The sequence below is a fragment of the Rattus norvegicus genome, chromosome 4, assembly GCF_021556685.1.
Source record: "Rattus norvegicus strain SHRSP/BbbUtx chromosome 4, alternate assembly SHRSP_T2T, whole genome shotgun sequence".
Lineage (NCBI taxonomy): Eukaryota > Metazoa > Chordata > Mammalia > Rodentia > Muridae > Rattus > Rattus norvegicus.
Genome location: NC_141537.1, coordinates 29,632,947 through 29,649,802, shown reverse-complemented (window position 1 = coordinate 29,649,802; position 16,856 = coordinate 29,632,947). Strand labels below are relative to the sequence as shown.

General features: G+C 41.8%; 1 protein-coding gene and 1 pseudogene across 9 annotated transcripts in view; both read right to left on the bottom strand.

Moving 5' to 3' along the window:
* The window catches only part of Cdk14 (cyclin-dependent kinase 14), a 582,117-nt gene that overhangs the window by 409,575 nt on the left and 155,686 nt on the right, over window positions 1-16,856 (bottom strand).
* Window positions 13,924-14,419, bottom strand: Rps15a-ps6 (ribosomal protein S15a, pseudogene 6; annotated as a pseudogene).

Below are 16,856 nucleotides of genomic sequence, written 5' to 3'. Positions count from 1 at the left end.
AACCACAGACACAACTTTCAAGATGAACTTCTCTGGCAACCCACCCATACTTAGGAGAAGGATTACTCCCTTTTCTAATGTTCCTCTCCTCTCCCAACATCTGCTCTACTATGATCTTCTCTACTTTAAAATCTCTGATAAAACAATACCTATTTAATATGAATATTAATATTAGAAACGTCAGGGCTGGAAGGGGCGGCACAGCTCTTCCTGGTTGCTGCCGCCACAGAGAGCTTGTGGGCAGCAACCCCGCGAGTGAACGTGAGCCCCGGGACCACTGAGGAGGGCCCAGGAGCAGGAGGACCGCTGCCCCTGAGACACCGCCATAATCTGAAGGAACAGACCGGATAAACAGTTCTCTGCACCCAAATCCCGTGGGAGGGAGAGCTAAAACTTCAGAGAGGCAGACACGCCTGGGAAACCAGAAGAGACGGCACTCTGCACACATCTCGGACGCCAGAGGAAAACACCAAACGCCATCTGGAACCCTGTGCAAGGAAGCTCCCGGAAAGGGCTGCACAGATCTTCCTGGTTGCTGCCCCCGAGGAGAGCTCGAGGGCAGCACCCCACGAGCAAACTTGAGCCTCGGGACCACAGGTAAGACCAACTTTTCTGCTGCCAGTGACCTGCCTGGTGAACTCAAGACACAGGCCCACAGGAACAGCTGAAGACCTATAGAGAGGAAAAACTACACGCCCGAAAGCAGAACACTTTGTCCCCATAACTAGCTGAAAGAAAACAGGAAAACAGGTCTACAGCACTCCTGACACACAGGCTTATAGGACAGTCTAGCCACTGTCAGAAATAGCACAACAAAGTAACACTAGAGATAATCTGATGGCGAGAGGCAAACACAGGAACCCAAGCAAGAGAAACCAAGACTACATGGAATCATCTGAGCCCAATTCTCCCACCAAAACAAACACGGAATATCCAAACACACCAGAAAAGCAAGATCTAGTTTCAAAATCATGTTTGATCATGATGCTGGAGGACTTCAAGAAAGACATGAAGAACTCCCTTAGAGAACAAGTAGAAGCCTACAGAGAGGAATGACAAAAATCCCTGAAAGAATTCCAGGAAAACACAATCAAACAGTTGAAGGAATTAAAAATGGAAATAGAAGCAATCAAGAAAGAACACATGGAAACAACCCTGGATATACAAAACCAAAAGAAGAGACAAGGAGCTGTAGATACAAGCTTCACCAACGGAATACAAGAGATGGAAGAGAGAATCTCAGGAGCAGAAGATTCCATAGAAATCATTGACTCAACTGTCAAAGATAATGTAAAGCGGAAAAAGCTACTGGTCCAAAACATACAGGAAATCCAGGACTCAATGAGAAGATCAAACCTAAGGATAATAGGTATAGAAGAGAGTGAAGACTCCCAGCTCAAAGGACCAGTAAATATCTTCAACAAAATCATAGAAGAAAACTTCCCTAACCTAAAAAAAGAGATACCCATAGGCATACAAGAAGCCTACAGAACTCCAAATAGATTGGACCAGGAAAGAAATACCTCCCGTCACATAATAGTCAAAACACCAAATGCACAAAATAAAGAAAGAATATTAAAAGCAGTAAGGGAAAAAGGTCAAGTAACATATAAAGGCAGACCTATCAGAATCACACCAGACTTTTCGCCAGAAACTATGAAGGCCAGAAGATCCTGGACTGATGTCATAAAGACCCTAAGAGAACACAAATGCCAGCCCAGGTTACTGTATCCTGCAAAACTCTCAATTAACATAGATGGAGAAACCAAGATATTCCATGACAAAACCAAATTTACATAATATCTTTCTACAAATCCAGCACTACAAAGGATAATAAATGGTAAAGCCCAACATAAGGAGGCAAGCTATACCCTAGAAGAAGCAAGAAACTAATCGTCTTGGCAACAAAACAAGGAGAAGAAAAGCACACAAACATAACCTCACATCCAAATATGAATATAACAGGAAGCAATAATCACTATTCCTTAATATCTCTCAACATCAATGGCCTCAACTCCCCAATAAAAAGACATAGATTAACAAACTGGATACGCAACGAGGACCCTGCATTCTGCTGCCTACAGGAAACACACCTCAGAGACAAAGACAGACACTACCTCAGAGTGAAAGGCTGGAAAACAACTTTCCAAGCAAATGGTCAGAAGAAGCAAGCTGGAGTAGCCATTCTAATATCAAATAAAATCAATTTCCAACTAAAAGTCATCAAAAAAGATAAGGAAGGACACTTCATATTCATCAAAGGAAAAATCCTCCAAGATGAACTCTCAATCCTAAACATCTATGCCCCAAATACAAGGGCACCTACATACGTAAAAGAAACCTTACTAAAGCTCAAAACACACATTGCACCTCACACAATAATGGTAGGAGATTTCAACACCCCATTCTCATCAATGGACAGATCATGGAAACAGAAATTAAACAGAGACGTAGACAGACTAAGAGAAGTCATGAGCCAAATGGACTTAATAGATATTTATAGAACATTCTATCCTAAAGCAAAAGGATATACCTTCTTCTCAGCTCCTCATGGTACTTTCTCCAAAATTGACCAGATAATTGGTCAAAAAACGGGCCTCAACAGGTACAGAAAGATAGAAATAATCCCATGCGTGCTATCAGACCACCACGGCCTAAAACTGGTCTTCAATAACAATAAGGGAAGAATGCCCACATATACGTGGCAATTGAACAATGCTCTACTCAATGATAACCTGGTCAAGGAAGAAATAAAGAAAGAAATTAAAGACTTTTTAGAATTTAACGAAAATGAAGGTACAACATACCCAAACTTATGGGACACAATGAAAGCTGTGCTAAGAGGAAAACTCATAGCGCTGAGTGCCTGCAGAAAGAAACAGGAAAGAGCATATGTCAGCAGCTTGACAGCACACCTAAAAGCTCTAGAACAAAAAGAAGCAAATACACCCAGGAGGAGTAGAAGGCAGGAAATAATCAAACTCAGAGCTGAAATCAACCAAGTAGAAACAAAAAGGACCATAGAAAGAATCAACAGAACGAAAGGTTGGCTCTTTGAGAAAATCAACAAGATAGATAAACCCTTAGCCAGAATAACAAGAGGACACAGAGAGTGTGTCCAAATTAACAAAATCAGAAATGAAACAGGAGACATAACTACAGATTCAGAGGAAATTCAAAAAATCATCAGCTCTTACTATAAAAGCCTATATTCAACAAAACTTGAAAATCTGCAGGAAATGGACAATTTCCTAGACAGATACCAGGTACCGAAGTTAAATCAGGAACAGATAAACCAGTTAAACAACCCCATAACTCCTAAGGAAATAGAAGCAGTCATTAAAGATCTCCCAACCAAAAAGAGCCCAGGTCCAGATGGGTTCAGTGCAGAATTCTATCAAACCTTCATAGAAGACCTCATACCAATATTATCCAAACTATTGCACAAAATTGAAACAGATGGAGCACTACCAAATTCCTTCTACGAAGCCACAATTACTCTTATACCTAAACCACACAAAGACCCAACAAAGAAAGAGAACTTCAGACCAATTTCCCTTATGAATATCGATGCAAAAATACTCAATAAAATTCTGGCAAACCGAATCCAAGAGCACATCAAAACAATCATCCACCATGACCAAGTAGGCTTCATCCCAGGCATGCAGGGATGGTTTAATATACGGAAAACCATCAACGTGATCCATTATATAAACAAACTGAAAGAACAAAACCACATGATCATTTCATTAGATGCTGAGAAAGCATTTGACAAAATTCAACACCCCTTCATGATAAAAGTCCTGGAAAGAATAGGAATTCAAGGCCCATACCTAAACATAGTAAAAGCCATATACAGCAAACCAGTTGCTAACATTAAACTAAATGGAGAGAAACTTGAAGCAATCCCACTAAAATCAGGGACTAGACAAGGCTGCCCACTCTCTCCCTACTTATTCAATATAGTTCTTGAAGTTCTAGCCACAGCAATCAGACAAAAAAAGGAGGTCAAGGGGATACAGATCGGAAAAGAAGAAGTCAAAATATCACTATTTGCAGATGATATGATAGTATATTTAAGTGATCCCAAAAGTTCCACCAGAGAACTCCTAAAGCTGATAAACAACTTCAGCAACGTGGCTGGGTATAAAATTAACTCAAATAAATCAGTAGCCTTCCTCTACACAAAAGAGAAACAAGCCGAGAAAGAAATTAGGGAAACGACACCCTTCATAATAGACCCAAATAATATAAAGTACCTCGGTGTGACTTTAACCACGCAAGTAAAAGATTTGTACAATAAGAACTTCAAGACACTGAAGAAAGAAATTGAAGAAGACCTCAGAAGATGGAAAGATCTCCCATGCTCATGGATTGGCAGGATTAATATAGTAAAAGTGGCCATTTTACCAAGAGCGATCTACAGATTCAATGCAATCCCCATCAAAATACCAATCCAATTCTTCAAAGAGTTAGACAGAACAATTTGCAAATTCATCTGGAATAACAAAAAACCCAGGATAGCTAAAACTATCCTCAACAATAAAAGGACTTCAGGGGGAATCACTATCCCTGACCTCAAGCAGTATTACAGAGCAATAGTGATTAAAAACTGCATGGTATTGGTACAGAGACAGACAGATAGACCAATGGAATAGAATTGAAGACCCAGAAATGAACCCACACACCTATGGTCACTTGATTTTTGACAAAGGAGCCAAAACCATCAAATGGAAAAAAGACAGCATTTTCAGCAAATGGTGCTGGTTCAACTGGAGGGCAACATGTAGAAGAATGCAGATCGATCCATGTTTATCACCCTGTACAAAGCTTAAGTCCAAGTGGATCAAGGACCTCCACATCAAACCAGACACACTCAAACTAATAGAAGAAAAACTAGGGAAGCATCTGGAACACATGGGCACTGGAAAAAATTTCCTGAACAAAACACCAATGGCTTATGCTCTAAGATCAAGAATCGACAAATGGGATCTCATAAAACTGCAAAGCTTCTGTAAGGCAAAGGACACTGTGGTTAGGACAAAACGGCAACCAACAGATTGGGAAAAGATCTTTACCAATCCTACAACAGATAGAGGCCTTATATCCAAAATATACAAAGAACTCAAGAAGTTAACCCTATTAAAAAATGGGGCTCAGAGCTAAACAAAGAATTCACAGCTGAGGAATGCTGAATGGCAGAGAAACACCTAAAGAAATGTTCAACATCTTTAGTCATAAGGGAAATGCAAATCAAAACAACCCTGAGATTTCACCTCACACCAGTGAGAATGGCTAAGATCAAAAACTCAGGTGACAGCAAATGCTGGAGAGGATGTGGAGAAAGAGGAACACTTCTCCATTGTTGGTGGGGTTGCAGACTGATACAACCATTCTGGAAATCAGTCTGGAGGTTCCTCAGAAAATTGGACATTGAACTGCCTGAGGATCCAGCTATACCTCTCTTGGGCATATACCCAAAAGATGCCCGAACATATAAAAAAGACACGTGCTCCACTATGTTCATCGCAGCCTTATTTATAATAGCCAGAAGCTGGAAAGAACCCAGATGCCCTTCAACAGAGGAATGGATACAGAAAATATGGTACATCTACACAATGGAATATTACTCAGCTATCAAAAACAACGAGTTCATGAAATTCGTAGGCAAATGGTTGGAACTGGAAAATATCATCCTGAGTGAGCTAACCCAATCACAGAAAGACATACATGGTATGCACTCATTGATAAGTGGCTATTAGCCCAAATGCTTGAATTACCCTAGATGCCTAGAACAAATGAAACTCAAGACAGATGATCAAAATGTGAATGCTTCACTCCTTCTTTAAAAGGGGAACAAGAATACCCTTGGCAGGGAATAGAGAGGCAAAGATTAAAACAGAGACTGAAGGAACACCTTCAGAGCCTGCCCCACATGTGGCCCATACATATACAGCCACCCAATTAGACAAGATGGATGAAGCAAAGAAGTGCAGGCCGACAGGAGCCGGATGTAGATCGCTCCTGAGAGACACAGCCAGAATACAGCAAATACAGAGGCAAATGCCAGCAGCAAACCACTGAACTGAGAATAGGTCCCCCGTTGAAGGAATCAGAGAAAGAACTGGAAGAGCTTGAAGGGGCTCGAGACCCCAAAAGTACAACAATGCCAAGCAACCAGAGCTTCCAGGGACTAAGCCACTACCTAAAGATTATACATGGACTGACCCTGGACTCTGACCCCATAGGTAGCAATGAATATCCTAGTAAGAGCACCAGTGGAAGGGGAAGCCCTGGGTCCTGCTAACACTGAACCCCCAGTGAACTAGACTGTTGGGGGGAGGGCGGCAATGGGGGGAGGGTGGGGAGGGGAACACCCATAAGGAAGGGGAGGGGGGAGCGGAATGTTTGCCCAGAAACCGGGAAAGGGAATAACACTGGAAATGTATATAAGAAATACTCAAGTTAATAAAAAAAAAAAAAAAAGAAAAGAAACGTCAGGGCTTCTTGTCTTTGCATTACTTCTCCTAAAAGCATACACTTCCGGGTGTTTCTCAAGTTCATGCTAAATAAACAGTAAACATTTGATCAATTTCCTTAATGATTCACCTTGTCGGCTATGGAATTAAATAGCACCTAATTTCACCCAAGCCTCAGTTTACTTGTAAATTCATGCTTCAATTGTCCAGCATTGAAGCTATCTTTAATTATTGTGGACACATCATTACTTATGAATAGAAAGTTTTATGAGAGGTTACCTGAATTTTAGACTGATCATTGTTTGCAAAAATCAAGAAGCTCAGCCTATAGACCTTGAAAAAGAAAACTTTTCAAGTGATGATCATATGGAATTCAAAATGCTTCCACAGGGTCACCGAAATGAATGCTTTTGAAACTTCAATTTGATCCTAGAATACTACTTTAGTCCACTTTTGTTCAAGAGAAAAATAGTCTAGCAACTTTCAAGAAGCATAAAGCAATATACAAGTAAGATTATCATATTTTATGCAAATGAAGGCAATATTCATAGTAGAAAAGAAATAATGACTACTAGTGACCAAACACAATGTGTAAACCAGGACTCTAGCTAGAAAGTCAGGAAACAAGGTCCACTTCCAAACAAAGCATCTTAGCTAAACAGAATCCTTACTCCTCCACATAGAGCATCTGAAGATTTAATGTAACAAATCATGAAAGGTTAAGTGCTCAGAGAAGACAACTGAGCAAGAGAAGGGGGAAACCGTGAGTCAAATCAGAATGAACCCGAAGTCCACATGAGGCTTTTAAACATGGCCCCAAAGCGATATTCATGCTCCCCATGGAGAAGTGTAGCATATGTCTCCTACCCTTGAGTCTGCTCTTTGAACACTTGATCAATAATCAATAGAATAGGTGAACATACTTTAACCATTGGATAATCTCAATTCATACGTTGTAACAGTGCTGGTCAGATCCTCACGGATTCTTCCAACCACTTGAGGTATGGATTACCGACAAAGAATAAAGATCATCCACAACAGGGGGATTCCCTGACCTCTGAACCCTCCAGCACCTCTCACCTCTTACTTCAGAACTATTTGTTTTGTTTTCTGGCATATAGACATTTCCTGAGGATTTGGCCTTATCATCATGACCCTCTCATCCCTGAAGATCTTCTCGATTCACAGAAATCCCTGTTTAGTCCGAAATTAACATATCCACTTCATCTGTCTATTAGTTGTTGACATGGTCAGTTTTCACCCTGTCCCTCCATTTTAATGTGAACCTCCATTTGCATTCAGAGGATTTCTCATTGACAATAGCTGAGTCTTGATTTTATCCATTAAGACTCTTTTAATTGGCGAAGTTTGACCTCTTACATTGAGTTATTCTGATATAGTTGTATGAATGTCTATAACTTGTGCCTATAACTAGCTGTGTTTGCCTTTCTTTCCTGTTTTACTTGTACTGATTTTCAATGAGAATATTATATGATTCCATTCTTTCTCATACTTTATTCTTAAACCTTCATGATGGCTGTTCTAAAGTTTATATAATATGTGCTTTAACTAGCCTAAGGCCGCTTTTTTATAACTGGGTCATATCATATATTTCAAAGAAAGATCGTTTCAGAAAATTCTCAAGGGCACCCCCTACTACTCCTTTGTAAAACTGATACCATTCACCCCACGTCCATATTATTGCTTAAGCATCTGCCATTTATGGCTTCAGAGGTTGCACTGTAGGTAAGCATATCTCTCTGGAGATTAGGATGGTGACGTGTCCCTCACAACACAGTTCTCAGTTCTCTGGGAGATTAAAGATAAGTCCCTCATTTCTACTTTACATGTTTTCCCTTGTCAGGCAGAAGTGACAATGTCCACGCTCTTTATACATAAGCACTGATATCTTCCGTCTCGATACATCCGGAAGTGCTTACTGACCTAATAGGAAACAAACCATGTGAAGAACAGCAGAAGCTTTCAGCCATCTATTGTGAGCCCCTGGAATCCCAGTCATACTGCATAAAACAGTGCACAGTGACCGGACATAAACTATACCCAGCCCTTTACCAGCTGCAGGTCCGTGAGCAGAATAAATGATAGTTGGTTTAAGTCTACTTTGGATGAGTGATTCTGAGCAGTTATTTAAGCACAAATATCTGAGGATAACCCTTAAGGTACTGTTGATTTCTCAAACTGCCATGTACCATGCTATGGCACTAGTCTCATGCCTTTCTCTAAGTGTGCAGGGCATGCCCAGTTCTACCATTTTTCTAAGGACTCTTCTACTAGGAGACCTAGTCTGGAACACATTTTTCTTTACCTGTCTGTCAAAAAATAAATAAATTGTCCATTAGAAGCATACATGGCCCTTCCTCAACAAGTTCCCAATGTCCACCCATGTAAAGTATACCTGTCCCCACCTCACTCTTTCTCTTGCTTGAATTCCCTCACACTATTTGCAAGTGCATACACTTCAATCTGCTGACTTAGTTCACCCCTGCCTCTCCCATTAGGTGGCAGGCTCTGAAAGGAAGGCCTGGGTTTCACTCATTACAGCTCCAGGGCACGGAGAGAACACTAGGTGCTCAGTGAGAAACTGAGAACAGGCTGTTCTAGACAGGCGCTGTCTTTGTGCATGTACCTCATGGGTTAGACCGGGGTCTGGCAATCTCGGTACTCCTGACATCTTATCCACCTACTTCTTAATCGCAGGAGGTGGTCTGCTTAATTTAGAGGATATTTCATGGCCATGTCTGTGGTCACTACCACATTCCAAGCGATGAGAACCAACAAAAGCACCCAGAGCACGTCAAATGTACTCTGGTAAGCTGGTGAGATTCACCGGGTCCCGGAGTACGGTGCTGCTTCACTGCACTCTTCCTCCCCTTCTCAAACATGCCCTACACAGGAGCCCTCGCACTATGAAATATGATCATTACAATAGCTGAGATTTTACATATTGAATCTTTCAAAAAGAATTAGTGCAGACACTAAACTCTGACATCCGAATACTGTGTAGAGGGTGTCCCAATCAAAGGATCAAAGAACTCAATCAAAGGGGTTAGCAGAGGCCACTGCGCATAAGCACTGTCTGATAGTTGTTCCAGTATGTGCCAGTCTAATAATTGAAATCATGCTTCTCGCTTAAACAATAACCTTATTGCCGCTTTTGTCAGAAAGATTAGGCACTGTTTGTTTTATCTGCTGCAAACTAAATGAAACCAGCTGTACCGATGAACCCGAGCCTAATGGCTGCATTCTTCCTGCAAAGGAAATCGAGGCTGGAAATCTGCAATTCGAGTAAGCTTCGATGTTTCCCAAAAAAATAAAATTAGCTGTTGTGAGTGGGTGGGCTATTATCCTCCTTGGAATACGTTCCCCTCTACACAAAGAACAGTGAAAATCATATGATAAGCCTTTATTACATAGCTACTCCATAAAAACCCCATTCCTCCTATTGTACATTGTAATTCCATACTATGTGCTTTAAACTACAAAACACACAGTGAGAAAATGCAGTGGCATTTTGATATTCAACATCTGACTGTGCTGATCCTCGTTGGATCTTTGAAGCAAGATACAAACAGCTTAGGCCCACAGACCCCAAATCTAAAAGGCACTGCATCAGCACTGATGAGAAACAGACAGAGCTGGTTGTGATTGTGGTGCATGTCTATAATTCCAGCACTCTGGGAGCAGAGGCAGGAGGATCTCTGCGAATTCAAGGTCATTCCAGTCTAAAGAGTGAGTTCCAGCACAACCAGAAATAGACACACAAAGACCGGGAGACTGGCAGTGAGCGGGATGTAAAGTGAATAAGTTAAAAAAAATTAAATTTTTAAAAATCAAAGGGGGTGTGAGAGACAGAGAAAGGGACAGGAGACATAGACAGAGAGAATGGAGTGTTGACCTCTTAGGATAATCTATGTATCAAAAGTTAAGGTTGAAACCCCAATAACCCTGGAATCCAGTGTTTTCCACCTGGGGATTTCTGACTTTCACGATTTTTCCAGCTCCTGTTGATAGTGTTTCAGTGGAGCTGGCCTTGAGGGCAAGCAGGAAGAGGCACATCTGTAACCTCACACACTCTGGTAAGGTGGTCCAGAGCCTGCTGCCTTTCTCCTCACAGTGCTTGTTTTAATTAAAAGCATTCCTTCCCCCCTGTTTCTCCCTGGGGCTTTGAAAAGCTCTTTGAAATGCATTTAGTACATATCAGTCTGGGTTTGGCTACCCTTTCAATTTATGAGGTCGTTTAATTTCAAGTTCAATTATTCAGCACAAATTGGCAGAATGAAATGCTAAGGAAGAGTGGCACTTTCAATCACATAAATCTCACGTTACATAAAGTGAGCAAATTCCTCCATTGTTCCTGTTGACCTCCGAGATAACAGTTTACTGCTGGCACAAACCAGTGTGGGCAGGTTCCTCAGAAGCCGCTTAGCAGGCTCCAGAGCCGTAAGGCCTTGGCTTCTTCACCTCCACAGAAACTAGAGATAGGCTGAGAAAATAACTGCTGATCACAACCATCTGTGGGGTGACCTGGACAGATGAGCCCCGAACTCCGGTTCCAGAGATGGAACAAAGAGCCTGTTGTTCAGCTCTGAGTGACACTCGGAGTCTGGGGAAACCGGAAGCGGTGACAGTCTTACCCGTTTACTGCCCTGCTAACACAGCTGCAGAGAGCAAGGCTTTATAATTTTACCATGCACGTGGGACCCACATTGGAGCTCAAGGAGAGTTCAAGTTTGCCCGGCCAGCAGCCGCAGCGAAGGGAATATGGGTCTGCATATATCATGTTGGAGAGCTGACATGGTGGGAGGTCTCAGCTCTACTTATAATAACCAAGCAGGCACGGATACCTACACAGAAGCAAACCACAAACCCATCCACACTGTATCGCTTAAAGCCGATGCATTTTTTAGTACTCAACTACTTTTGCTTAGTCAAAATTTGCACGATATCAGACTGAATCCATTTGCTTTTACTTTGAAATCTTCAGGGTTCAACAAATTTAGGCTTATTACCAAAAGACGAGAATCTTGTGTTTTCGTGAGGGAATTGAAGCCACAGAAGGCAACCATGAAATATCCATAAGGAACACAGAGATGAGGCATACTTGACTTATCAGGACTGAAGCAATGGCTTCAGTTTCAAATTCTGCAGTCCGCCCTTGCTTTACTTCCGGTTTTGAAATATTATACCAGTTTACCTGGACCTGTCTTACCACATACCAGTTTATATAGTACAGAGAAATCCTACCTGATATAGAACAACTTCACCTATACCATCTCACTTAAAGATTAAGTTCCAGTCTAAAGCCACTGGTTATTGAGCAGAAGCCCAAATGCCCAGTACGATACACCTCCTGAAGAGTTGTTGGTCAGAAGGCCCCAGAAGCCATAAATTCACACAGACTCTTGCCCCTTTTCTCAGTCATACGTCTCAAGATGGTTAGACTCAATGCCTCAACAAAATTACGCGCCTTGGTTACGTCACAGAGGAATCAAGCTGGAACTGAGCTAGGTCCTTTGTCCTTAAAGGCATCGACGGCCTCACGTAGCCATGAGCACTGGGAACTAGGAGATGTGCTCACTTGATAGAGTAGCGGCATGACAGGTAAGGGGATAACAAGTTGCTTTAATTAGATTTGAGGCACACACCACAGATATAAACCCATGCCTACCACCTTAAACCCAGTCAAAATCCCACGGCTGGGAAGCCACAGGACCTAGCGGAAGTACTTAATGCCGCCATTGTTGAGCTAAACTGACTCAGCATCAAACTGGCTGCCAAATAAATGCTTCATACGCATCAACCAATATGACTCTGAGCCATCATCAGAGAAGTCTCTCTGCCTAGTGAACGACCACAGATGCAGACTCACTGCTGTACAAGGCGCCGAGAATGAGTTATGTTGAATGCTCAACCCTAAATGAGACATTAATGCCGTCCACTCCCAGCTTTAAGGAACACTGCAGAAGCGGGGTTGGAGGGTGTAGAGCAGGAAAGTAGAGAAGAGCTGGAAAAGAAATGCCTTTATTTGGGCAAGATAAAACCACTGCAGCCCCAAACTTACAGCAACTAGGATGCTCGTACTGAGTCTGCACAAGAGTGAGCCTGCCAACAGTCAGTCATGGAGAGAGGGGGGACTTTGTCTCTACTTCCCCTTCTGGCAGATAGTGTCATAGGGAGAGTAAGTCGCTGCCTTCAGTTGTATGCTCACTGTGACTGCTACCGGTTGCCAATGGTTCTAAATGGTCACACAGATGGCCCTGGTTAAAGGAAACTAGTTACAAAACAAAATCAAAAGTATCTAGGAGAGGGACCATTAGGAGGAAGAAGAGTAGCATAGGCAATCGGGGAGGTGAGATGTTTGTGGAGACAATAATGGGATTATAGTATATGCATGTATAAAACTGTCAAAGAACTAGATTGTTAGTGGTGGCGGTGATAACAATGACGATGATGATGAGCACAGTCCTTACCCTTCATCAAGGAAACTTCTCTTTGCAACATGTGGAAATGATCAGAACACCACAACCAATCAAAACACAGACTAGTAGATCCTAGTCCCAACTGATACATCTCCCATACGACTCCTGCACCTAAGGCTCAGGAGTCATTGTAGAAGAGAGGCAAGGAGATGGTAAGAGCCACAGCCAGAGGAACGGGGCCCCTCTGTGAGCTCCTGCCTCCTAGAACGTGAGAGAAGCTACACTCACAGTTTTACCAACGTGACTTCTCAAGCATGTACTGAATAGGGATGTCACTAACAAACGTGCTCTCATGGAAGGAGGAACGTCCGAGAGGCCTCAACCCTCGACAAAGGACAACAGGCAAGCACAGAAAGCTGACAGTGGGAAGAATGTTCTTTAGGTTATAAATCCCCTAATCGATTAGCCAATACACAACGGTCGGTCTTAAAAGCATATACATACAAGTACCATGTGGACTGGTGTACATGTATGTATGTATGTATGTATGTATGTATGTATGTATGAATAAATACACATACAGGCATACATGTAACAACAATTTTAAAAGGGGAGCATAACTTTGAAAGTGGGCAACAAGGGTACCGGGAAGGGTTTGGAGGGAGGAAATAGAAGAAATGATGGAGTCATGTTATAATCTTAAAATTGCAAATTAATTTTGAAAACTAACGAAAGAAGTTAAATTCCCCAAGGAGTGGCAAAATAAATGATTAAAAAGTGAGCAAATCTCAAAGAGAGGGAAAAAAAGAAACATTGCAGCCAATCATGCTTCGGAAGTCAAACAGGCAGCCTGCCTGTACAAAGGAACTCAATGAACAATATTTGTGTTCCTACAAGAATGAGCGGCCAGAACCCAACAACAATGACGACGACGACAACAACAACAACAACGCCTCGCTCTACCGCTCCATGGTTTCTGAATCAGGGATTACCACGATCCCAACATTACATATAATCTTCCCCCCAGTTCACGGAGGCCTTGTATTGATGTTTTAGATCTCTAGAAAAAGAATCCCAGACTTCCCCTCCTGTATGCTTTCGCCTTACTTCGCAGTCCGTGACGCCAGCTGAGCTCGTCAGTACAGCAAAGCCACACGGATGCGACGGAGGCAGATTGTCCTGACATCCCCTAGGTCTTTGAGCTGCACATCTAATCTAGGGCCAATGACTCCGCACTTGTTCAGCCTGCCTGTGAGGGTCACAGTGACTTTCCCAGCTCTGTGATCATCTTAAATTCACCTGTAACCCTGCTTCATCATCACAGTTAGGAATCACAGGATGGCTTTGGAATGCGGTCTGATGAGGACCTGGCGTTTGCCTTTCTTCTCAGCATTGTTGATGCTCCTGAAAACATCTGCCAGGACATTCATGCGCACCACGGAGATGCAGCAGGAAGATGGCAGAAAGAGGGAGATATACAATTTGAATAAGAAGGCAGCATATATTTAATGTTGAGAGCAATATGCTTTGTTTACATTGTGGGTAAAAAAGCAATAACTAAGACATAGCTAAAGTATGTCACGGGTACTGAAAGAAGCCTGTTGTGAATGCAATGTCAAACTGGGAGTTTTGAAATGAATAACTCTTAGGGATTTACTTATGTAAACACAAGAAAACGTGTTTACATTGTAACTAAAGCACAGAAAGGATCGGTATATGGCAACATGGTCTTGAGAGTTGAGTGACAGGTCATTTATTAAAATGTTTAATATACAAGCATGATGATTTGAGTTTGGATCCCCAGCACCAACGAAAAAGCCAGACACTGAGGTGTACAACTGTAACCCCAGAGTTGGTAATGTAGAAACAAATGATCCCAGGCACTTGCTGGCTACCATTATAGACTAACTGGCAGGCTCATTAAGAGACACGGTCTCAAAATTAAGGTGGATAACAATAGAAGAAAGTGTCTGATATTGACCTCTGGCCTACACATGCATGAGACATACACACATGGTGTGTGTGTGTGTGTGTGTGTGTGTGTGTGTGTGTGTGTGTGTGTGTCAAAGAGAGAAAAAGAAAGCGAGGATGTGTATAGGCAGACATGGAGAAAGTGTGTGTGAAACAACAACTATGGATGTCAAAGACCCACCAGGGTAAAAGGAAGTCATTATAAATGACAATAATTCCTTATAAAATAAACTTGATCCGAAGGGAACACTGAACAGAACACAAGCACAATGTTCTACTGAACACTGTGGAGCTTTGGTGTAATGAATCTACAACTGAGGAACCCCATCACCACCACCCCCAAAAAGCTAGAAAGAGGAATGGAACAGAATATCCCTTAGAAGTCCTTGAAAGGCATACGATGCCCTCCCCTAGATCTTTCACCTCCAGCCTCAGAAATGTAACCCAACAAAATTCTGATATTTAAGACACCAAATTTGTGGATCTTTGCTTGGCAAGGCCTGGCCAGGAACCACCATGAGATTGGTGGTGAAAATTAAACATGGTAGAAATCAATACCAGAAACCTGTGTGTGAAATCCTCACAGAGAAGCACAGACATATTGGAGTCCAAACATCATGTCTGCAAAAAATGAGAGACTGAGGAGAATGATTAGAAAAGAAAAGGTAAAGATAGAAAGGTAGAGGCAAGAATGCTGACGTTTGTAAGGAAATGCTGAAGAGCACAGAAACAGGCCCTCAGTGTTTAAAGGGGCCCTTTAATTATGTAGCACTCTAAGGACACACTCAACCCTCACACTCTGCTGTAAGACAAGTACATTGCTATTGTCTTATCCAGAACCTACTACCCAAAAGGAGTGGAGCCCAAGCAGCTTAGCATCTCCTGGGTCAGGTGAGTGGGTAATGCTTTTCATCTCCTGTTGGAGGAAATTAAATTCTACAGCTGACTTGAGAGTTGTCAAGAAACGCTGACAAGATACATTTAAAACTACTGAAATGAAAACTGTCAACTGTCCAGAATCATGTTTCGTCAAGACTAAAAGTACCGGTAACGTCTTTCTTTTTGTCAGGAATAATGGATGGAAAAAAGTTCAACACTCGCGAAGATTTTGAAGTAAGTCTTCCTGGTAAATGCTAATAGAGTTATTAACCCCATGGTAGGTGAATGCATCTTTTGTGGGCAGCCAGTTCTAAGTGCTTGTTTCTTTTCCATCAAATAGTACACTTGCTTTTGTTTGAGTCACGAATGGAAAAAGTCAGGGCATATGGAGGGGCCATCTGGATTATTCAATGAGGACCAAACCTTCCCAAGGCTTCAAAGCATGCATAATAAGAATCATTGGTGTAGTGATAAGAGGAAAAATGTCTCACAGTCAATAAGACATGAGATAAACAAGTGTTGCTGCTACCTACCTGTGTGACCCCACAAAGGTGATGAAACTCTATGCACCAAGACTGCTGACTCGTGAAAGAAGACTGTGGTGGCAGACATTATGTAGGACATCGTGAGAGGTAAATGGAGCAAAGATAAGTACTGTGGTTTATACCAAATAATTGCTTTCTAATGGCCAGTCAGCATCACAGTGCTAACTAACCTCAACGTACAAGTACATTTTATATGATGAATACTACTAATCTTCTTTTAGAAGAAGAATCTTGTGATACAACCATATAATCTTTATTTCACTATACAGAGCATCACTTTAACCTTCCATGCTCTCAAGCTGTCATTAATGGTATAGCTTTCTGACTACTTTTTTTCTCTACTTGCTATCAGGTTCACTCAATATTGAAAAAAAAAAAACCTTTAAAGGTTCTCAAAGCACAGTTTCCTACTTTTAATAGCACATTTCTATATTTCTTTACCTGCATAATCTTAATGAGGAATATTTAATCTTCTTAATTTAAAAACCTTCAGCAAAACTATGAGAACACACAAACACACACAAACATATACACACACATGC